The 24,992-nt window shown below is 38.6% G+C and overlaps 1 protein-coding gene across 6 annotated transcripts in view; it reads right to left on the bottom strand.

Moving 5' to 3' along the window:
- The window catches only part of Ndp (norrin cystine knot growth factor NDP), a 136,549-nt gene that overhangs the window by 61,735 nt on the left and 49,822 nt on the right, over positions 1 to 24,992 (bottom strand). For 2 of the 6 annotated variants that reach the window (XM_085838251.1, XM_085838250.1), the window contains exon 2: positions 9,016 to 9,094. The exons of the other annotated variants lie outside the window; for them this stretch is intronic. The gene's annotated coding sequence lies outside the window, so the exon portion shown is untranslated. The remainder of the gene's footprint in view (positions 1 to 9,015; positions 9,095 to 24,992) is intronic. 6 annotated transcript variants of the gene reach the window in all.

Genomic DNA, 24,992 nt, shown 5'->3' with positions numbered 1-24,992 from the left:
ATGGGGCTCAGAACTGAACAAAGAATTCTCACCTGAGGAATACTGAATGGCAGAGAAGCACCTGAAAAAATGTTCAACATCCTTAACCATCAGGGAAATGCAAATCAAAACAACCCTGAGATTCCACCTCACACCAGTCAGAATGGTAAGATCAAAAATTCAGGTGACAGCAGATGCTGGCGAGGATGTGGAGAAAGAGGAACACTCCTCCATTGTTGGTGGGATTGCAAGCTTGTACAACCACTCTGGAAATCAGTCTGGCTGTTCCTCAGAAAATTGGACATAGTACTACCGGAGGATCCAGCAATACCTCTCCTGGGCATATATCCAGAAGATGTCCCAACCGGTAAAAAGGACACATGCTCCACTATGTTCATAGCAGCCCTATTTATAATAGCCACAAGCTGGAAAGAACCCAGATGTCCCTCAACAGAGGAATGGATACAGAAATTATGGTACATTTACACAATGGAGTACTACTCAGCTATTAAAAAGAATGAATTTATGAAATTCCTAGCCAAATGGATGGACCTGGAGGGCATCATCTTGAGTGAAGTAACACAATCACAAAAGAACTCACACAATATGTATTCACTGATAAGTGGTTATTAGCCCAAAACTTAGGATACCCAAGATATAAGATACAATTTGCTAAACGCATGAAACTCAAGAAGAATGAAGACCAAAGTGTGGACACTGTGCCCCTTCTTAGAATTGGGAACAAAACATCCATGGAAGGAGTTACAGAGACAAAGTTCGTAGCTGTGATGAAAGGATGAACCATTTAGAGACTGCCGTATCCAGGGATCCATCCCATAAGCAGCTTCTAAACGCTGACACCATTGCATACACTAGCAAGATTTTGCTGAAAGGACCCAAATATAGCTGTCTCTTGTGAGACGATGCCGGGGCCTAGCAAACACAGGAGTGGATGTTCACAGTCAGCTATTGGATGTATCACAGGGCTCCCAATGGAGAAGCTAGAGAAAGTACCCAAGGAGCTAAAGGGATCTGCAACCCTATTGTTGGAACAACATGATGTACTAACCAGAACCCCGGAGCTCTTGTCTCTAGCTGCATATGTATCGAAAGATGGCCTAGTCGGCCATCAATGGAAAGAGAGGCCCATTGGACTTGCAAACTTTATATGCCCCAATATAGGGGAATGCCAGGGCCAAAAGAATGGGAATGGGTGGGTAGGGAAGTGGGGGGCGCTATGGGGGACTTTTGGGATAGCATTGGAAATGTAACTGAGGAAAATATGTAATAAAAATATTAAAAATTAAAAAAAAATTAAAGACACTTCATTAATCACATCCATGAGAAAAACTTTTGAGAAAGCCATGTTCATTTGCTAACCCATCAGCCTGGCTTCTCACATACTAGAGTGTCAGTAGATGGTTGCACATGAAGCATTTCTCCAAAAAAAAAAAAAAGATCTTTGTATTTGTTTCGCCCAGGATTTTGATCACATGCCATCTATACAATATCTGATGATATCACACTGATGGCATGATACAACATTTTGGAAAACATTCTTTTAGACCTTTAAAAATAACACTAATCCATTCTTATTTTAACTATTTCAAGAAAAAGAGTTTTACATGGGAGACTTGTAGGATATGTGTTGAAAATAACTGAGTCTCTAAAGGTAAATGTTTCTAAGGAACATTTTTCATAATGCTGAAGACAACAATGTAAGGCCTTAGTAACCTCAATTCTGAATGAAGGATGAGATGTGTGAGCCATAAAAATATAATGTGGCATTTTAATACCACTGGGTTTATAGGCAGGAGAGCCATAATAGGAAAACTTATTATTCCAGCTGTGTATAGATCAGCTAGCCATAGAATTGGAGATTGCACCTATTTGTACAAATTGGATTCTCTCTTTAGTTCAGAATGCATGACACAGTATGTGGGCACATATTAAATATTTGACATTTAAACAACAAATATAATGCTGCCTGATACAAAGAAAATTTAACAAAATAAAATGGCTCTAGGCTATTTCTTCATTGCAAGTAAATGCATCCTCCTGAATCTTCATTGGAAGGCCATTTTTCTAGATTCTAAAGAGTTTGAGTTGGTAGTAATTAACACCATTAAATTTAATCACAACATAGACTGTTTTCTGTTGAAATCAGATTCTCAACTAGGAGTGATACAACATATATGTAGAGAGGGCAGAGCATTTCCTTCTTCTGGTGGCATGGTTATTCAAAATGAGTCATAGATATTTTAATTACACATTTGTTTAAGAGTCACAATAGTTCATGCACTTTGAATGAATGAAGAAGAAATCACAAATGAGAGAGCATGGGAGTGTAGATTATTCAAATGGAGGCGTGTACTAGGAAAGATGAAAAAGCACAAAAGGTAAAGGCAAGTTAACCTTAACAGGCTGCCCATTCCACTGCTGCACACAGCACATGCCCACTTCTTGAATTTTCAGGCCCCAAATCTCTCAGCAGTTTAGGCTTGTGAGAGGTTCAGGAATGTGTCTCAGGAGCTCTTAAGCTGACTGGCTCTCCCAGGATAAGGATCTGTTTCTGCACTCCCAGGATTCCAGGTATCTAGAACCATTTGTCTTGCTTTTTAGATTTCTTCACAGTTACAACAGCAAGACCAAACAGATTAACTAGAAACAGGGCTGTGCCACTACAATATCTACCTACCTCAAAATGTGAACACGTGCTGTTGCTTACCAAAGACAAGCACAATATCAGGTCTCCTGCTGATTATGTTTGTGCTAGCTGATATGCACCCCTGTCTATAACTGACTGAGCCAGGGCTCATAATTGTCCCACTTGAATCTCTCCCTCCTTCTTATCCTCTTTTCTTCCCTTCCTCCAGATAGGTTTTCCAGACTATCTTCAAATCCATAATCGACTCAACATAGCCTTCCAAGTAGCTGGGGTGACAGGTGTGTATAACCACCTTGATCTTGGACTATTTCTTTAAAAACTTAGAAATAATATTATGTTCATACACACTTGTTGCTATATGTGTTATGAGACAAGATTAGAAATTAGAGAAAGGTTGGATTGGGAATATGCTGTTGGGTCATGAAATCATAAAAGCCTAAAGAATAAAAGGAGAGAGATTTGGGGAGAGAACATAGCAAATTTAAGAGATCATTTGGCCCTTGACAGATAAAGAAGTCCTGCTGCCACACCTATTTGTTATTCTCTTTTGTTGTGCAGAGATGGAAACCAGGATCTCTTTTAAAAAGCTCTGTTCCTGAGCCTGGCCATACCCTAGTCCTTGCTGTGTTTCTAATGGTATTTTAGCTTTCAGTTCAAGGCCCTCTTACAGTCCAACCCCATGTCCTACTTTCTGATATTTTCTGTATCTGTTAAACAAATATTCTCACACACGTTCTTAGTTTTGACCTAGAATACTGCAAGTACTTTTCTGCAATTTGCAAAGAAAGTATGGATCACTTGGACACACAAACACACATTTCTTAATTTTTTTCTTTGGTTTTTAATGAATTTATTTTTTATTATTATTAGGTATTTTCTTCATTTACATTTCCAGTGCTATCCCAAAAGTCCTCCATATACTCCCAACCCACACTCCCCAACATATCCACTCCCACATCTTGGCCCTGGCTTTCCCCTGTACTGAGGCATAAGAAGTTTGCACGACTAATGGGCCTCTCTTTCCACTCATGGCCAACTAGGCCATCTTCTGATACATATGCAGCTAGAGACACGAGCTCGGGGGTGGGGGTGGGGGGGTGGGTAAGAGTACTGGTTAGTTCATATTGTTGTTCTACCTTTAGGGTTGCAGATCCCTTTGACTCCTTGGGTACTTTCTCTAGCTCCTCCATTGGGGGCCCTGTGATCCATCCAATAGCTGACTGTGAGCATCCACTTCTGTGTTTGCTAGGCCCCGGCATAGTCTCACAAGAGAAAGCTATATCAGGGTACTTTCAGTAAAATCTTTCTAGTGTATGCAATGGTGTCAGCATTTGGAAGCTGATTATGGGATGGATCCCCAGATATGGCAGTTTCTAGATGGCCCATCCTTTTGTCTCAGCTCCAAACGTTGTCTCTGTAACTCCTCCCATTGGTGTTTTTTTTCCCAATTCTAAGAAGGGGCAAAGTGTCCACACTTTGGTCTTTGTTCTTCTTGAGTTTCATGTGTTTTGCAAATTGTATCTTATATCTTGGGTATTCTAAGTTTCTGGGCTAATATCCACTTATTAGTGAGTACATATTGTGTGAGTTCTTTTGTGATTGGGTTACCTCACTCAGGATGATGCCCTCCAGGAAGGAATTTCATAACTTCGTTCTTTTTAATAGCTGAGTAGTATTCCATTGTTTAAAAGTACCACATTTTCTATATCCATTCCTCTGGTGAGGGGCATCTGGGTACTTTCCAGCTTCTGGCTATTACAAATTAGGCTGCTATGAACATAGTGGAGCATGTGTCCTTCTTACCAGTTGGGACATCTTCTGGATATATGCCCAGGAGAGGTATTGTGGGATCCTCTGGTAGTACTAGGTCCAGTTTTCTGAGGTACCACCAGACTGATTTCCAGAGTGGTTGTACAAACTTGCAATACCACCAACAATGGAGGAGTGTTCCTCTTTCTTCACATCCTTGCCAGCATCTGCTGGCAACTGAATTTTTGATCTTAGCCATTCTGACTGGTGTGAGGTGGAATCCCAGGGTTGTTTTGATTTGCATTTCCCTGATGATTGATGATGCTGAACATTTTTTCAGGTGCTTCTCAGCCATTCAGTAATCCTCAGGTGAGAATCCTTTGTTTAGCTCTGAGCCCCGTTTTTTAATGGGGTTATTTGATTTTCTGGAGTTCACCTTCTTGAGTTCTTTATATATATTGGATATTATTTCTCTATCTGATTTAGGATAGGTAAAGATCCTTTCCCAATCTGTTGGTGGCCTTTTTGACTTATTGACGGTGTCTTTTGCCTTACAGAAGCTTTACAATTTTATGAGGACCCATTTGTTGAATCTTGATCTTACAGCACAAGCCACTGCTGATCTATTCAGGAATTTTCCCCCTGTGCCCATATCTTTGAGGCTTTTCTCCACTTTCTCCTCTATAAGTTTCAGTGTTGCTGGTTTTATGTGGAGTTCCTTGATCCACTCAGATTTGACCTTAGTACAAGCAGATAGGAATGAATCAATTCACATTCTTCTTCATTTTAACCGCCAGTTATGCCAGTACCATTTGTTGAAAATGCTATTTTCCACTGGATGGTTTTAGATCCCTTGTCAAAGATCAAATGACCATAGGTGTGTGGGTTCATTTCTGGGACTTCAATTCTATTCCATTGGTCTATTTGTCTGTCACTATACCAGAACCATGCAGATTTTATCACAATTGCTCTGTAGTACAGGTTTAGGTCAGGCATGGTGATTCCATCAGAGGTTATTTTATCCTTGAGAAGAGTTTTTACTATTCTAGGTTTTTTTGTTATTCCAGATGAATCTGCCGATTGCCCTTTCTAATTCGTTTAAGAATTGAGTTGGAATTTTGATGGGGATTGCATTGAATCTGTAGATTGCTTTTGGCAAGATAGCCATTTTTACTATATTGATCCTGCCAATCCATGAGCATGTGAGATCTTTCCATTTTCTGAGATCTTCTTTAATTTCTTTCTTCAGAGACTTGAAGTTCTTATCATACAGATCTTTTACTTCCTTAGTTAGAGTCAAGCCAAGGTATTTTGTATTGTTTGTGACTATTGAGAAGGGTGTTGTTTCCCTAATTTCTTTCCTGACTTGTTTGAGTTAATTTTTTATCCAGCTACTTCACTGAAGCTGTTTATCAGGTTTAGGAGTTCTCTGGTGGAAGTTTTAGGGTCACTTCTATATACTATCATATCATCTGCAAAAAGTGATATTTTGACTTCTTCCTTACCAATTTGTATCCCCTTGAACTCCTTTTGTTGTCGAATTTCTCTGGATAGGACTTCAAGTACAATGTTGAATAGGTAGGTAGCAAGTGCGTAGCCTTGTCTAGTCCTTGATTTTAGTGGGAATACTTCCAGTTTCTCACCATTTACTTTGATGTTGGCTACTGGTTTGCTGTAGATTGCTTTTATCATGTTTAAGTATGGGTCTTGAATTCCTGATCTTTCCAAGACTTTTATCATGAATGGGTGTTAGATTTTGTCAAATGCTTGTCAAAAGTCTGGTGTAATTCTTATAGACCTGCCTTTATATGTTACTTGATCTTTTTCCCTTACTGCTTTTTAATATTCTGTCTTTATTTAGTGCATTTGTTGTTCTGATTATTATGTGTCTGAAGGAATGTCTCTTCTGGTCCAGTCTATTTGGAGTTCTGTAGGCTTCTTGTATGTTCATGGGCATCTCTTTCTTTAGGTTTGGGAAGTTTTCTTCTATAATTTTCTTGAAGATATTTGCTGGCCCTTTAAGTTGAAAATCTTCATTCTCATCTACTCCCATTATCCGTAGGTTTGGTATTCTCATCCTGTCCTGGATTTCCTGGATGTTTTGAGTTAGGACCTTTTTGCATTTTGCATTTTCTTTGATTGTTGTGCCAATGTTCTCTATGGAATCTTCTGCACCTGAGATTCTCTCTTCCATCTCTTGTATTTTGTTGCTGATGCTTGCATCTATGGTTCCAGATTTCATTTCTAGGGTCTCTATCTCCAGTGTTGCCTCACTTTGGGTTTTCTTTATTGTGTCTACTTCCCTTTTTCGGTCTAGTATGTTTTTCTTCATTTCCATCACCTGTTTGGATGTACTTTCCTGCTTTTCTTTAAGGACTTCACCTGTTTTGGTTGTGTTTTCCTGTTTTACTTTAAGGTCTTGTAACTCTTTAGCATTGTTCCCCTGTATTTCTTTAAGTGAGTTACTAAAGTCCTTCTTGATGTCCTCTACCATCATCATGAGATATGCTTTTAAATCCAAGTCTTGGTTTTCGTGTGTGTTGGTGTTCCCAGGACTGGGTGAGGTGGGAGTGCTGAGTTCTGATGATGGTGAATGGTCTTGGTTTCTGTTAGTAAGATTCTTATATTTGCATTTTGCCATCTCGTAATCTCTGGAGTTAGTTGTTATAGTTGTCTCCGGTTAGACCTTGTTCCTCTCGTGATTCTGTTAGCTCTATCAGCAGACCTGGAAGACTAGCTCTCTCCTGAGTTTCAGTGGTCTGAGCAATCTCTGCAGGCAACCTCTCCTCTTGCAGGGAAGGTGCACAGTTATCTGCACCTGCCTCCTGGCAGAAGATGGAGGCCTGAAACAGGGCCTGTCCCAGAAGCTGTTAGCTTCTGTAATCCACACTTTCACCTGTGCAGAATAGTCTCAGAGGGTTCCTGGAACCAAGATGGCTTCCCCAGGTGCTCTGGCAAAGCCCTCCCAGGAGGGGAGGACACCTGTCCTCTGGCAGGGAAGGTGGCAGGATGTCTGGAGCCCGAAACGGGGTCTGTCCTCTAGGGACCTTGAGGGTTTCCTCCAACTCCTCACCCAGGTGACCTGGTGCTGGCATGACTGGAAGGGTATTGTGGCCCTGGTTAGGCCAGGTTTTCTGCTTCCCTAATGCTGGTCCCGTGCAATTGGAATGGAACAGAAGTTGTGTTTCACTCACTGGTGGTCCTAAGATCACGTGGAGAGTCCCCTCGGGACCTTGGGGGTGGCCGCTGACTCTGTACCCAAGGTGACCTGGTGCTGTTGCTGACTGGAAGGGACTTGTGACCCTGATCAGGCCAGTTTTTCTGCTTCACTAATGCTGGTCCCATGTGACTGGAATGGAACAGAAGTTGTGTTCCACTCACAGGTGGTCCTAAGATCGAGTGGAGAGTCCTCTCGGGACCTTGGGCGTGTCCACCCCACATATTTCATCAGAGAATATTTTCCAGGACCACAGCCACACATTGATTCTCCAGACTTTAAGGATTCATTAGGTGGTTTTTGATCTATGCATTGTCAACTACATTTAGCTCACAGCTGGAATAGGATTATTGCCTTCTGTGTTAAATTTCTAATAATGGGGTAATAAATTATCACAAACATGCAAAAATCCTAGTTCAATTGTGGTGCTGGTAACTGAACTAGGGTCTTCAGTAAGAGCAGGAAATTCTCTTAACCATGGAGCCAGATGGGCATATATTTTCACTTTTGCAATACTAAGAACTGAACTCAGGGATTTGCACACACTCTACCACCTGTTTCAAATACAAACATAGGAACATTTACTAATACTAAAGATCAGCAGTAACACTCGACTCATGTTTTGTAATTTGCTACTTTGTATGCATTTTTGCTCCAACTAGAACAGCAAAAATGCTCACAAAATCAACATGTAATTCATATATATATATGTAATATATATAATATATAATGTTACATATAGCATATATTAACAGATTTCAGAGATTAGGACATGGACATCTTTTGAAGGCCAGCATTCTATTTAATACAGAAAAAACAAAAACAAAACAAACAAACAAAAAAAAACCCCAAAAAACCTAGTCCTTCTTATATGGATGCTCCATGTAGAATCAGGTTCCTGACAACATGATAAACTGAGATAGAAAAGTTTCTACTATGCAGCTTGGTTGACACCTAAGAACATTCCAAGCAAATAAGCCTCTGTGTGAAGATGTTCATAATGCTCCTGATTGTTTTGAGTATGGCAATATCCTATGGTGCAAAAGGAATCATACCATAGGTTCTAGGGTCACCATGGAAAGGGAGTATATAAAACAAGAGTATTAAAAAGAGCATCTTATTTTGAGCCATTATTAAGAACTGTTAACCAATCCCAGTGAGAAGTTTCTTTCCAATGATTTTAGGTTTCATATTTAAGTGTCTCAAATTACAAAATAGTACAAAATGTTTGCTGATTCAAATTATTTTTGATTATGACATGATGTTAGACAGCTAGATAGACTTTTGGATAACTATAAAATTATAGCAAGAAGCTTCTTGAGATAATAAAAATTTCATTAAAGTTGCAGGGCACAAAGTCAATACAAAAAAATATATCAGCCCAGGCAATGGTGGTGCATACCTTTAATCCCGGCACTCAGCAGACAGAGGTAGGCAGGTATCTCTGAGTTCCAGGACAGTCAATGATATACAGAGAAACCCTGTCTCAAAAATAAATAAATAAATAAATAAATAAATAAATAAATAAATAAATAATCAGTAGTTGCCAAGAATAGTGAGACACATGTGTAATCAAGGACAACTACTTTTTTACTTTATATAAAAATTTAAAAGAAATCAACTGTGTTCCAATACATAAATAATGAACTATTTCAAATATAATACTTAGAAAATAAACCCATTTAAATAACAACCAAAACCAAATAAGATATGTATATATTTAACTAAGGATGTAAAAGGTTTATAAAGTTATATTTAACACAAGTGAGAGAAATGGAATAAAATACAAATATACAGGTCTCCTGCACTAGGCAGATAGGAAGAATGATATTGCTGAAACACCAATGCTACAGAAAGTCATCTATAGTTTCAGTATATATATCAAAATTCCAATGTCAGTTTTTCAAACAGAAAAACATAGTTCTTAAATTTGTTTATAATCACAAAAAGCAAGGCCAAAAAAACCAAAAATCCAGACAATCTAAACACTTATGGTTAAAAACAGATAAAACCTGGAGGAACTAGTATTCTTGATATCAAAATATATTGCTGATCTACTCTAGTTAAAATAACAAGAATCTGATAAGGTGCCATTGTTTTTATGATTGAATATTGTGTCCTGGTATGGTTGAATACAGAAATATAAACAACCAGATACTTAACAAAAATATTATATGATCTCATTTATAGGTGTATGTTGCGATAAATCTCCACCCAAATATGCCCCTGCAATGAAAACATAACTCAGTTAATATGATTACATGCTGTGCACCTAGATTGGGCAGATCTATGGCTAAACTACCATCTTCCACATCTATGAGACCCCTTAGATGACTCATTCCTTGTTCACAGCCACTCACAGGAGAACGGAATTAATATCAAATATAATTAGCTTCAGGGCTATACACAACAGGTGTAATGAGAAAAAAACCCAGAAAATTTCAAGTATACAGAAAACAAAATAGAAGTTATAGGGGTAAAGGTCAAGAGAAGAGAGGAAATGATATCTAGATCAGAGGATAGAAAGTAGCAAATATGTAGGATAAACAAGTCTAGAGAGGTAATATGGACTGTATCACATTCTTATGTGGAATTTGTGAAATCTGAGTACAGTTATCCCCCAAAACAAACAAGCCAATACAGGATAAAAGTGTTTATTTTATCTTACAGCTCCCACTGTAAGATGGGAAGCCTGAGCAGGAACTCAAAGCAAGAACTGGAAGCCAAGAACTGAAGCAGAGACCATTAAGAAATGCTGCTTACTAGCTTGTTCTTCATGGTTTTCTCAGCCTGCTATCTTTTGAAACCCAGGATCATCTGACCAGGCATGGTACTGCTCACAGTAGGCTGAGCCCCATCACATCAATAATAAATCAAGAAAATGTTCCACACACTTGTCTATGGATCAATCTAGAGATATTTTCTCTCTTATATTTTAGGTTGTGAGTCTAGCCATTAAGGCTGAGCCATCTTCCTAGCTCAGGGTCCATTTTCTCAACTGAGATTCCTTTTATTCAGATGACTCTAGTCAATTAACCAACAGAAATATACAATGAAGAAAGAGCAGGCTCTTTAATAAATGATGAGGTGAAAACTGGGATTCATACAAAGGAGAAGGAAATTGAACCTTTATCTGATGCCATATACAAAAGTTGGCTCAAAATATATGGAAGATAGGAATTACGACCTAAAAGTATAAAACTGCTATTGGAAAATTAATTAGGAAGCTCCATGACATTTTGACATATGTCCTCACATGAAAAAGAAAGAAAATCAGAAAAAGACAAATAGGATTGCATCAATCTAAACAGCTTCTGTGGAGTAGAAGAAATGGAAGGAAATGACAGTCTACAGGTTAGAAGAAAATTTTTTCCAAGGTAAAAATCTGATAAATGGTTAATATCCAAATAGATAAGAAATTCAACTCACTAATAAAAGAGAATGGGTATAAACAGGTATTTTTCTGCCACAGCCAGCAGGGTCATGAAGAAATGTTTGATATCACTAATCACTAGGGTCAGGTTTAAAGGTTAGTATTTTAAAAAAATGAAATGAAGGAATGGTAAAGATTTACAAAAAAATAAAAACCCTGGTACACTGGAAATTAGGAGAAGGAATATATGAAAAATATACTTAGAAAACTATACTATTCTTCAGTAATTAAGGAATTAAACACAGCATACCACAGAGATTCATGCACATCCATGCTTACTGCACTATGATTCACAATAGCCAGATATGTATCTACCTAGAGATCCACCAACTAATGAATGAAAAGAAAATAGGTATTCTCAATGAAATATTATTCAGTCTTTAAAAGATAAGAATATTCTGTCATTTGTGAAAACACAGATAACTGCAAAGAACTTTATGCTAAATGAAATAAGCCAGGTACAGAAAAGAAAAATACTGCATAATTTCACTCATACATTCAATCTGAAAACACTGAATTGACAGCAGGGAAGACTAGACTGCTGGTTGCCAGAGGCTGCAGGTAGGAGGAAGAGGAATGGGAGCTGTTGGTTAAAGGGTACAAAGTTTCAGTAAGATAGGACAAATATGTCTTGAGGACTACTGCTGGACCAAGTAGCTATTGTTACCAAATATAGTTTCAGAGTAAATTTCAAACATGTCATAAAAACTGGTAAGTGACATGGTAGATTCATTCAATTTACCATTCATAATCATCCAAACAATATCAGAATAACAATACATCAAATTGTACCCCATAGATGTGTACAATTACTTTCTATTAAAACAATAGAATTTAAATAACAGACAACAATACCCGATTATCACTGTCTAGTGTGTGCTACATTCCATAAATACTTCCTATGTCTTAGATCTTGGATGCTAAGTTAATTTTCTTTCTTTTTCTTTTATGTCTTGTCTTGTCTTTTCCTTTCCTTTCTTTTCTCTTCTTTCTTTCTTTATTCCTTCCTTCCTTCCTTCCTTCCTTTCTTTCTTTCTTCCTTTCTTTTTTTATTTTTAATTTTTGAGACATTATCACCCTACAGTCAGCGTAGGCTGAACTCAAACTTGTGCTTATTCTATTATCTCCATCTCATGAGTACATGTGTGCCCACCTCTGTTATTAGATTCTTGAACTTCACAGTCCACCTGGGCACTTCCACAAAGCTAGAAAAATCAATAGAATCTGGATTCTACTTTTCAAGAGCAATAATGGGTGTGCATGCTACTTTATTTCTACATGGGTCATGATAAAGTATTGTACCATGCATTGTGTGAATGGGATGCCACTGACTGGTTCTAGTCATCCATTGATGACTGTTGTTTAAATCGATTATTTCTATTGTGATGCCAAATGGTGATTTCTATTTCTATCACTCATTATAATTCTACTTGTGACCTATTGCATGAAGGATATTTCTTTTGTCTGGGATTTACCTACTTATACATTTAGATTGCTATAGACTCAAGGGTTCAAATTTTATGCTGTTGGTTACAATCCTTTATTATCATTGTTTAATTTTAAATTAGATTGTTTTTGATTAGTGCTCAAGATTGCTCCTATATCCCCTTGAAAACCCTTTATCTTCCTTTGAGCATTTGCTGACTTTCTTGTTCAATGAGCTGGTCCAGGCTGCTCACCTTGAACTTTCTCTGTCACATCTCTGTCCCATACTCCTTTCTTCAAGGACTCTATGTTTCTTTTATAGAGATAAAAGGTGAAGCCCAGGTGTTACTTTTGCTGAGTTGCTATGAGGATGCCATAACTCCTAGGCCTCACCTTGGAAAAGGGTAGGAAGTCAATGTATTAAAATATATGTACAAACATAAATAGAATCTTTGCAGGATAGAAAATACTCAGGAGAAACAACAGTAACAATCAAATCAGACAAACTAACTATTTAAAAAAAAAAAAAACAGAAAACCAATAAGACAAAAACTACCAAAATAAAGCTAAACAAAACAAAACAAAACAAAAAAGCATAGAAAAACATGGAGTCCATTTTGTGTCTGCCAACATCTTAATTCTAGTCCAGCAAAAGCAGTGTTGGATTTGTCACCCACACAACTGCAAGGTAGTTAGTTACACGTGTGCTACTGACAAACAAAGAATACGGTGAAGAAAAGCTACTGTCAGGTGTATAAGTAACAAAATACCTGGCATGTGAGGGTACATAAAGTCCATCATGGTGGAGAGACTGTGGTGAGAGTGAAACTAGCAGTAAGGCTAGGAGCCAGAGGTCATATTACATCCACAGTCAAGAAACAGAGATGAACACTGGTTCATGGCTTACTTCTGTCTTTTGATTCAGTCCATGAGATGCCCATATTGCAGATTAGTCTTCCCATCTCAGGTAAACCTTTTCAGAAACACATTCCTTAGCATTCCTGGAGGTCTCCAAGGTGATTTAAAATACTATTAATTTAACAATCAAAACTAATCTAGCCTGTCATCTTTAGGGCAAAGTTGGCTTTGATTGTTTGAATGAGAATGTCTTCATAAACTTATATTTGGATGTCTGCTTCCCAGTTGGTAGACTGTTTAGGAAGGATTAAAAGGTATAACCTTGTTAGAGAAGTTGGAAGTGGGCTTTGAATTTTCTAAAGCCTATACCTGGCCCAGTTTTGCCTTTTCAGATGATCTCCTGCATGTAGATCAGGATGTATGCTCTTAGATACTGCTCTAGCGCCATGCCTCCCAGCCTGCTATAATGTTCCCCATCATGATTCAGGTCATGGACTAAGTCTCTGAAACTATAAGCAAGCCTCCAGTTCAATGCTTTCTTTTATAAGCTGCCCTGGTCATAGTAACTAAGTAGCTGAGACAGTTGACAGGGCTTTATTTTTATTTCATTATTTTGACTTGAAAAAGTCCAGCTCAACATACTTTCAGATAGTAAATTTGTTGTGCATCAAAATGGGGATATTTAATTATAGTGGGAATAACCCAAAACAAATTTATCCCTCTATCACAAAAACATGAGTCTATGTGGGATTGTCTCAGACTGTGTTGCACTATCTCACCATGCCCAGGCTAGTGCCCTCGTTACAGAGTCCAAAACAACTCATACCACATCCTTACTCCAGCCTGTGGAAAGTAAGAAAAGCAACTGCTCTAACTTTTCTCCTTAAAAGATTCTACTCATCATTTCAATTCCTATGCTGTTGGCCAGAGCTGAATCATATGGCCACAGCTCTAAGCAAGAGTGGCTGAATAGCTTTATACAGTCTAAAAATTCTATTAGGGTGGAATAAAGGAAAAACAAATGGGAGGGTGCATCTATCTCTTGTATCCCACATAACAGATATTCCTCACTGATACTGACTTACGTTTGTTATACATTATATAACATTCTTATATAATTCTTTTTCTATTCTTCTCTCATATATTACATCTCAACCACAATTTTACCTCCCTCTACTCCTCTCAGCTCCTCTCCACACTTCTCCTTTCCCCCAGATCTGCTATGTACTACTCCATTTCTCTGTTAAAAAGCAGCAACCCTCCCCCCAGGGATAGCAACTGAACATGGCAGAACAATATACAATACAACTAGGCACATACCCTCATGTCAAAGCTGGATGAGGCAACACTGCAATAGGAGGAAAAGGGTCCTAAAGAGTGGGTAAAAGATCCAAAACATCCCCATTAACCCTATTAAGAGTCTCACAAGAAACCAAGCTAACAATCATTACATACATGCAAAGAACAGAACCATACAGGCTCTGTGTTTGTTGCTTCAGTCTCTGTGAGCTCCTATGAGGCCTAATTAGTTGATTCTGTGGGCCCTGTTCTCATGGCGTCCTCATCCCTCTGGCTCCTACAATCCCCCCATATTCTATAGGGTTCCCGTGGCTCTGCCTAATGTTTGGCTGTGGATCTGTGCATCTTCTTAAGAAGGTGAATACTGCAGTTCAAATGATTTTGATCTCATATGTTAATGTGCTGGAGATTGAGCCAAGGTCCTCAAGCATACTGAGGACTTTCTACTGAACTGTGTTCCAGTATGCTGCACATTGATTCTACATTGAAAAGAAAGGTATGAATTAGCAACACACAGGAATTCTCACACATCTGCTGCTTTTCTTAGCACAGTTTAGCTGTCCACTGATGATGTAAGGTGACTTATAAATAGGGTTCTTGAATCTCCAGATTTTACTGCAGGTTTCAGATGCATCTGTAATCTCCCTGTCTGCTTTTCTAGCCCCAGACATACCTTGTCCCATGTGTGCTCAGTTCACTCACTGGCAAAGGCCTATCGTAGACCAAAATTGGGACAAAGTCTTTTAATCTTTTTTTCTCTTTGCTGATGTCATAAATTAAACCTAAACCTAGGTATCTTAAAAACTCCAATTTGTGACTTGAGAGTGTTAGAGTAAGAGCAAACGTGTGACACAATTTCACTAGTCAAGGTCCACTAGACTGAAATCTAAATCCACAAAGGCCATTGTTCTTTCTGTCGGTTCTAGGGGAGAATGGGTCCTCTCCTTTTCTGTCTTATGAAGGTTGCCAGTGTTTGCAGTACATAACCCCTTTTCTCCACATTTGAAGCTAACAGCAGCTCAGGTTCCTCATAAATAACTTCACTCTTCTCTCTTCCATAGTCACCTCTGACTCTCCTCTGTGTCTTCCTTTTGTGCATGGAGTGACCTTTGTGGAGATTACCTAGTGTTGTAATATAGCTCTTTTCTCCAAGCACCGGATGTCCATGACAGAGCAGAGATAACCTTTGCCTAATAGTCATGGCAATGGCAGCTAGGTCTATCAACGGTAATAGTACTGTTAATACTACATAGTAGGAAGTGGGATAGACGTTATCAGATTCTTACGTGAGATTCCACATTACCTCTTTTACCTGCTTCCCAGCTATAGGTGGTCAAGGAATGGCATCAGCGATATATTATATAGGAAGTAGGTTAGTTGAAAGCAGGACTCCCTGGTAGAGCTTCCGTGAGGTGTGAGGTTGTTACCGATGATGATGTGGGACTATTTGGTGATGTTGCTGTTTTGATTCAATTATACCCATTCAAATATACAGGCTTACTCATAATAACATAAAAACTAGTTTCCCTTCCCTCCACCAAGAAACTCATTGTTTCACTGGGTTCTACTTGCGTGGAATAGTTTTTTGTTTTTTGTTTTTTGTTTTTTGTTTTTTGTTTTGTTTGTTTGTTTGTTTTTTGTTTTTTGTTTTTTTAATTTGGGATGAACACATATTTGTTCTTGTCTTCTTAAGGAAAAGTAAGGCAACATCTAGGTTTAATGTATCTTACACCAGACATCCCAGGATAATCTCCCTATTTTAAGATCAGATGACTAACAACCCTAATTCTATATGCATCCCTAATTCCCATTTATCAAGTGACATAACATTTTTACAGGTTCAGGAGATTAAGACATGGATACTTTTTATAGGAGAAGCCATTATTCTACTAGTCACAAGTACCATTTTTCCTCAATTCCTCATGACTAAAAGCACAGCTATATTTTCTTTTCTTCACACCTTGGAATTTTCTTCCAAATGAAATTATTATTCAACTCAAGACATTTAGAAATAAGCATTCTATCAGTTATCACCTTATATGGGCACAAAATCACCTGCCCCCTTTTTAAATTACTCTAAAATGAATGAATCATGGTTCAGATAGCAAAATGAGGAGGCAATCTTAGCTAACCCTTTTAAGATGTCTATATATGATTGCAATTCCTAATTCCCTTCATGTAGGATTTGACACATACCATATAGTATTTGCAAAATACCAGCAGTTCTTAGGAAATGGAATAACTCACTCACAATTATTTTCCAATCATAAAAAGGTAAGCATATATAATTGGAAACTTCTGCAGTTACATCTGAGGCCTCCTCTTGATTTTTCTGAATAGAGAAACAATGGAAGAGTAGGGGAAGATTGGAAAAATCTCTTGGAAATGTTTTGATATTGAAATTATTTTAGTAGAATTATCTAACCTGCAAAAGCACGATCAAGGTCTTGAGCAGTGAGATTTGCTATCTAGAATATGTGAACAGAAGAAGGTCTGGATTCCCACCTAGCTTTTAAAAAAAGTTGTAGTTGCCAACTACAAATGAGCTAGTGCTATTATCTTCAAAACAGGAAGGAAAAAACTTGGCATCAACTCTCTGTGCCTTAATTAAGGCCAATTAAAATAACTATTGCTCCTCCTAGATTTGGGAGTGAATGGGGTGGGGGGAAGAAACTGACTGTCCTTTGTAACTCTGTAATAGTTTACATCTGATGGGACAAAATAGTGGAATAAGTTAGCCGGGATAATTGTCAAGGCTCCCTTCAGCTGCGCCCATCTGAAAGCTGGTGACACAGTTCTTACTCAGCTTACAGCCCCTACTCTGCACTTGGACAGCCCCAAGGTCTATTGCAGTCTGGGGCCAAGTCATCTCTGTGGTGTGGGTTGTGGTTTTCCAGTGTACTTCCCTCTTCCTTCCTGGAAGATGAATCACACTGGCATGATTCTTGCCACTCTCTGAGGAGTGGCAAGACTTACTCTGTGAAAAAGTTTATGGCTATGTCTCTGTGGCAGCTTTTTCTCCGTAGAACCAGACACTGGCATATAGGATCAGCCAGTTCTACATGACAAATATATACCTGCTTTATTTTCTTGGTTAGAATGTGAGTATTATTCTCTGTGTTGTGATGTTTCATGGAGTTGGTTAATAAAGATTCTAAAAAGAAGATCTAAGGATCAAAAACGACCCCACCTATATATAATTCCATGTGGGCATACTGCTTTCTTTTCTTTTCTTTTTCATTTTTTTATTGGGTATTTATTTCATTTAAATTTCCAATGCTGTCCCAAAAGTCCCCGACATGCTTCCCCACCCACTCCCCCACCCTCCCACTCTCACTCTTTGGCCCTGGCATTCCCCTGTACTGAGGCATATAAAGTTTGCACGACCAATGTTACTCTCTTTCCACTGATGGCCAACTAGGCCATCTTCTGATTCATATGCAGCTAGAGATACAAGCTCGGGGTGGGGGGTGGGGGGTTACTGGTTAGTTCATATTGTTGTTCCACCTATAGGATTGCAGATCCCTTCAGCTCCTTGGGTACTTTTTCTAGCTCCTCCATTGCGAGCCCTGTGATCCATCCAATAGCTGACTGAGAGCATCCACTTCTATGTTTGCTAGGTCCCGGCATAGTCTCACAAGAGACAGCTATATCTGGGTCCTTTCAGCAAAATCTTGCTAGTGTATGCAATGGTGTCAGTGTTTAGAACCTGATTATACAGCCGGGCGTGGTGGCGCACGCCTTTAATCCCAGCACTCGGGAGGCAGAGGCAGGCGGATTTCTGAGTTCGAGGCCAGCCTAGTCTACAAAGTGAGTTCCAGGACAGCCAGGGCTACACAGAGAAACCCTGTCTCAAAAAACCAAAAAAAAAAAAAAAAAAAAAAAAAAAAGAACCTGATTATGGGATGGATCCCGGGATATGGCAGTCTCTAGATGGTCCATCCTTTCATCTCAGCTCCAAACTTTGTCTCTGTAACTCCTTCCATGGGTGTTTTGTTCCCAATTCTGAGAAGGAGCAAAGTGTCCACATTTTGGTCTTTGTTCTTCTTCAGTTTCATGCTTTTAGCAAATTTTATCTTATATCTTGGGTATTCTAAGTTTCTGGGCTAATATCCACTTATCAGTGAGTATATATAGTGTGAGTTCCTTTGTGATTGGGTAACCTCACTCAGGATGATGCCCTCCAAGTCCATCCATTTGCTAGGAATTTCATAAATTCATTATTTTTAATAGCTGAGTAGTACTCCATTGTGTAAATGTACCACATTTTCTGTATCCATTCCTCTGATGAGGGGCATCTGGGTTCATTCAGCTTCTGGCTATTTTAAATAAGGCTGCTATGAACATAGTGGAGCATGTGTCCTTCTTACCAGTTGGAACAACTTCTGGATATATGCCCAGGAGAGGTATTTCAGTATCCTCCTGTAGTACAATGTCCAATTTTCTGAGGAACCGACAGACTGATTTCCAGAGTGGTTGTACAAGCTTGCAATCCCACAAAAAATGGAGGAGTGTTCCTCTTTCTCCATATCCTAGCCAGCATCTGCTGTCATCTAAATTTTTGATCTTAGACATTCTGACTGGTGTGAGGTGGAATCTCAGGGTTGATTTCATTTGCATTTCCCTGATGATTAAGTATGCTGAACATTTTTTTCAGTAGCTCCATTCGGTATTCCTCAGATGAGAATTTTGTGTTTAGCTCTGAGCCCCATTTTTTAATGGGGCTATTTGATTTACTGGAGTCCACCTTCTTGAGTTCTTTATATATATTGGATATTAGTCCCCTATCTGATTTAGGATAGGTAAAGATCCTTTCCCAATCTGTTGGTGGTCTTTTTGTCTTATTGACAGTGTCACTTGCCTTGCAGAAGCTTTGCAATTTTATGAAGTCCCATTTGTCGATTCTCGATCTTACAGCACAAGCCATTGCTGGTCTATTCAGGAATTTTCCCCCTGTACCCATATCTTCGAGGCTTTTCCCTAATTTCTCCTCTATAAGTTTCAGTGTCTCTGGTTTTATGTGGAGTTCCATAAACCACTTGGATTTGACCTTAGTACAAGGAAATAGGAATGGATCAATTTGCATTTTTCTACATGATAACCACCAGTTGTGCCAGCACCATGTGTTGAAAATGCTGTCTCTTTTCCACTGGATAGTTTGAGCTCCCTTGTCAAAGATCAAGTGGCCTTTGTGTGTGGGTTCATTTCTGGGTCTTCAATTCTATTCCATTGGTCTATTTGTCTGTCCCTATACCAGTACCATGCAGTTTTTATTACATTTGCTCTGTAGTACAGCTTTAGGTCAGGCATTATGATTCCACCAGAGGTTCTTTTATCCTTGAGAAGAGTTTTTACTATCCTAGGTTTTTTGTTGTTTCAGATGAATTTGCAGACTGCACTTTCTAATTCGTTGAAGAATTGAGTTGGAATTTTGATGGGGATTGTATTGAATCTGTGGATTGCTTTTGGCAAGATAGCCATTTTTACAATGTTGATCCTTCCAATCCATGAGCATGGGAGATCTTTTCATCTTCTGAGATCTTATTAAATTTCTTTCTTCAGAGACTTGAAGTTCTTATCATACAGATCTTTCACTTCCTTAGTTAGAGTCACGCCAAGGTATTTTATATTATTTGTGACTATTGAGAAGGGTGTTGTTTCCCTAATTTCTTTCTCAGCCTGTTTATCCTTTGTGTAGAGAAAGGCCATTGACTTGTTTGAGTTAATTTTATATCCAGCTACTTCATTGAAGCTGTTTATCAGGTTTAGGAGTTCTCTGGTGGAGTTTTTAGGATGACTTATTTATACTATCATATCATATGCAAAAAGTGATATTTTGACTTCTTCCTTTCCAATTTGTATCCCCTTGATCTCCTTTTGTTGTCGAATTGCTCTGGCTAGGACTTCAAGTACAATGTTGAAAAGGTAGGGAAAAAGTGGGCAGCCTTGTCAAGTCCCTGATTTTAGTGGGATTGCTTCCAGCTTCTCACCATTTACTTTGATGTTGGCTACTGGTTTGCTGTAGATTGCTTTTATCATGTTTAGGTATGGACCTTGAATTACTGATCTTTCCAAGACTTTTATCATGAATGAGTGTTAGATTTTTTCAATGCTTTCTCTGCATCTAACAAGATGATCATGTGGTTTTTGTCTTTGCGTTTGTTTATATACTGGATTATGTTTATGGATTTCCATATATTGAACCATCCCTGCATCCCTGGGATGAAACCTACTTGGTCATGATGGATGATTGTTTTGATGTGTTCTTGGATTCGGTTAGCAAGAACTTTATTGAGGATTTTTGCATCTATATCCATAAGCAAAATTGGTCTGAAGTTCTATATCTTTGTTGGGTCTTTTTATGGTTTAGGTATCAGAGTAATTTTGACTTCATAGAATGAGCTGGGTAGAGTATCTTCTGTTTCTATTTCGTGGAATAGTTTGTGAAGAACTGGAATTAGATCTTCTTTGAAGGTCTGATAGAACTCTGCACTAAACCCATCTGGTCCTGGGCTTTTTTTTTCTTTTCTTGTTGGGAGACTATTAATGTCTGCTTCTATTTCTTTAGGGGATATAGGACTGTTTAGATCATTAAACTGATCTTGATTTAACTTTGTTATCTGGTATCTGTCTAGAAACTTGTCCGATTCATCCAGGTTCTCCAGTTTTGTAGAGTATAGCCTTTTGTAGAAGGATCTGATGGTGCTTTGGATATCTTCAGGATCTGTTGTTATGTCTCCTTTTCATTCCTTATTTTGGTAATTAGGATGCTTTCCCTGTACCCTCTAGTGAGTCTGGCTAAGGGTTTATCTGTCTTGTTGATTTTCTCAAAGAACCAGCTCCTCTTTGGTTGATTCTTTGAATAGTTCTTGTTTCCACTTGGTTGATTTCGCCCCTGAGTTTGATTATTTCCTGCTGTCTACTCCTCTTGGGTGAATTTGCTTCCTTTTTTTCTAGAGCTTTTCGGTGTGTTGTCAAGCTGCTAGTGTGTGCTCTCTAGTTTCTTTTAGGAGGCCCTCTTATTAATGCTTTCATTGTGTCCCATAAGTTTCAGTATGTTGTGGCTTCATTTTCATTAAACTCCAAAAAGTCCTTAATTTCTTTCTTTATTTCTTCCTTGACCAAGGTATCATTGAAAAGAGTGTTGTTCAGTTTCCACGTGAATGTTGGCTTTCTATTATTTATGTTGTTATTGAAGATCAGCTTAGTCCATGGTGATCTGATAGGATGCATGGGACAATTTCAATATTTTTGTATATGTTGAGGCTTGTTTTGTGACTAATTATGTGGTCAGTTTTGGAGAAGGTACCATGAGGTGCTGAGAAGAAGGTATATCCTTTTGTTTTAGGATAAAATGTTCTGTAGATATCTGTTAGATCCATTTATTTCATAACTTCTGTTAGTTTCACTGTGTCCCTGTTTAGTTTCTGTTTCCATGATCTGACCATTGGTGAAAGTGGTGTGTTGAAGTCTCCCACTATTATTGTGTGAGGTACAATGTGTGCTTTGAGCTTTACTAAAGTTTCTTTTATGAATGTGGCTGCCCTTCTATTTGGAGCATATATATTCAGAATTGAAAGTTCCTCTTGGAAGATTTTAACTTTGATGAGTATGAAGTGCCCCTTCTTGTCTCTTCTGATAACTTTGGTTTGGAAGTCGATTATATTAGATATTAGAATGGCAACTCCAGCTTGTTTCTTCATATAATTTGCTTAGAAAATTGTGTTCCAGCCTTTCATGCTGAGGTAGTGTCTATCTTTTTCCCTGAGATGAGTTTCCTGTAAGGAGCAAAATATTTGGTCCTGTTTGTGTAGCCAGTCTGTTAGTCTATGTCTATTTGTTGGGGAGTTGAGTCCATTGATATTAAGAGATATTAAGGAAAAGTAATTGTTGCTTCCTATTATTTTTATTGTTAAAGTTGGCATTCTGTGCTTGTGGCTGTCTTCTTTTAGGTTTGTTGAGGGATTACCTTCTTGCTTTTTCTAGGACATGGTTTCCATCCTTGTATTGTTTTTTTTTTCTGTTATTATCCTTTGAAGGGTGGGATTCGTGGAAAGATAATGTGTGAATTTGGTTATGTTGTGGAATACTTTCATTTCTCCATCTAAGGTAATTGAAATTTGGCTTGGTATAGTAGCCTGGGCTGGAATTTGTGTTCTCTTAGTGTCTGTATAACATCTGTCCAGGATCTTCTGACTTTCATAGTCTTTGGTGAAAAATCTTGTGTAATTCTTATAGGCTTGCCTTCATATGTTACTTGACCTTTTTCCCTTACTGCTTTTAATATTCTATCTTTATTTAGTGCATTTGTTGTTCTGATTATTATGTGTCTGAAGGAATGTCTTTTCTGGTCCAGTCTATTTGGAGTTATGTAAGCTTCTTGTATGTTCATGGGCATCTCTTTCTTTAGGTTTGGGAAGTTTTCTTCTATAATTTTCTTGAAGATATTTGCTGGCCCTTTAAGTTGAAAATCTTCATTCTCATCTACTCCTATTATCCGTAGGTTTGGTCTTCTCATCGTGTCCTGGATTTCCTGAATGTTTTGAATTAGGATCTTTTTTCATTTTCCATTTTCTTTGATTGTTGTACCGATGTTCTCTATGGAATCTTCTACACCTGAGATTCTCTCTTCCATCTCTTGTATTCTCTTGCTGATGCTGGCATCTATTGTTCCAGATTTCTTTCCTAGGGTTTCTATCTCCAGTGTTGCCTCACTTGTCCTTCTCGATGTCCTCTACCACCATCATGAGATATGCTTTTAAATCTGGGTCTAGCTTTTCGGGTTTGTTGGGGTGATCTGGATTGGGCAAGGTGGGAGTGCTGGGTTCTGATGATGATGAGTGGTCTTGGTTTCTGTTAGTAAGATTCTTACATTTACCTTTCGCCATCTGTTAATCTCTGGAGTCAATTGTTATAGTTGTCTCTGGTTAGAGATTATTCCTCAAGTGATTCTGTTATCCTCCATCAGCAGACATGGGAGACTAGCTCTCTCCTCTGAGTTTCAGTGGTCAGAGCACTCTCTGCAGGCAAGCTCTCCTCTTACAGGGAAGGTGCACAGATATCTGGCATTCGCACCTCCCTCCTGGCTGAAGATGAAGGCCTAAAACAGGACTTGTCCAAGAAGCTGTTAGCTTCTGTAGTCCATACTCTTACCTGTACAGACTAGTGTCAGAGGGATTGGGGAACCAAAATGGCTCCCACAGGTGCTCCTGCAAAGCCCTCCTGGGCCGGGCGGACACCTATCCTCTGGCAGGGAAGGTGCCCGGATGTCTGGAGCCCAAAATGGTGGCTGCCTCAGAAGCTCTGTGGCTCCCGCCTGTCCCAGAAGCTGTTAGCTTCTGTAGTCCACATTCTCACCTGTGCAGACTTCTTTTGGCGGAGTCCTGGAACCAAAATGTCTCCCGCAGATGCTGAGGCAAAGCCCTCCCAGGCCGGGTGGACACCTATCCTCTGGGCATACTGCTTTTTGATAAGATGCTCTATACAGTATATACAATAGAGCTGACAGAGTTTTCATTAGGCGATAAACAAATGAGACCAAATAATGTGAATGGTCAATGCTTTGCAGTCACATTATGTATTGAGAACTTTTGTAGGAGGCAGTTTGAAGAACCAACAAAACTACAGAGGTGCTTTAAGCATTTTATACCCTACACTGTGCAGTAAAACCCTTTGGTAAATCACTTCTTAATTAGATTGCTGATATTATCCAATGTTCTCTCTTCTATAAAATAGTTTTGTAAAATAGTTCCTGTAAAAATAGTTTCATTAATTCCCTGTGCTACTTTGCTTCATTCCCTACCACAGAGATAGTCACACCTGCATTCTTACTGTTGCTCTATTCACTATGGCAAAGAATTGGAACCAAACTAGTTGTCCATCAGCAGATGATTGAATAATAAAAAGCTCTTGCATATACAAAATACACTCCTATTCATCTCTAAGGAAAAATGAAGTCACAAAATTCATAGGAAATTAGGTGCTTATAATATATACTATTTAGCAAGATCAGCCAATCTCAGAAGGAAGCACACCAAAATATCGCCTTCTTAGCCTATCATGGACACATGTATACAAGTAAAGGAATGTATGGATAAGTATAGTAGTATATTGTAACTTTTAGAAAGGAAAAGAAAGAATAATGCAAAGCGGAGAGGTGAGATGTTTACTAATGAGTTCATGTATATAGGATGTCTTATGTAAGTCCTTTGCATGTTTTCTCAAGGGCTATGCATTTTCTTTTTATTTTGAGATTACAATTTAACTACGATTCTCACCTATCCTTTCCTTACTCCAAACCTTCTTTCCCATATAACCTCTCCAGCTCTTCAAATTCATGGCCTCTTTTTTTCACTGATATTGAT

Source organism: Mus caroli, unplaced genomic scaffold, assembly GCF_978045245.1.
Source record: "Mus caroli unplaced genomic scaffold, Mus_caroli_1 scaffold_5, whole genome shotgun sequence".
Classification (NCBI taxonomy): Eukaryota; Metazoa; Chordata; class Mammalia; order Rodentia; family Muridae; genus Mus; species Mus caroli.
Note: the sequence above shows the minus strand (reverse complement) of the source record. Positions and strands in the feature narration are given on the sequence as shown.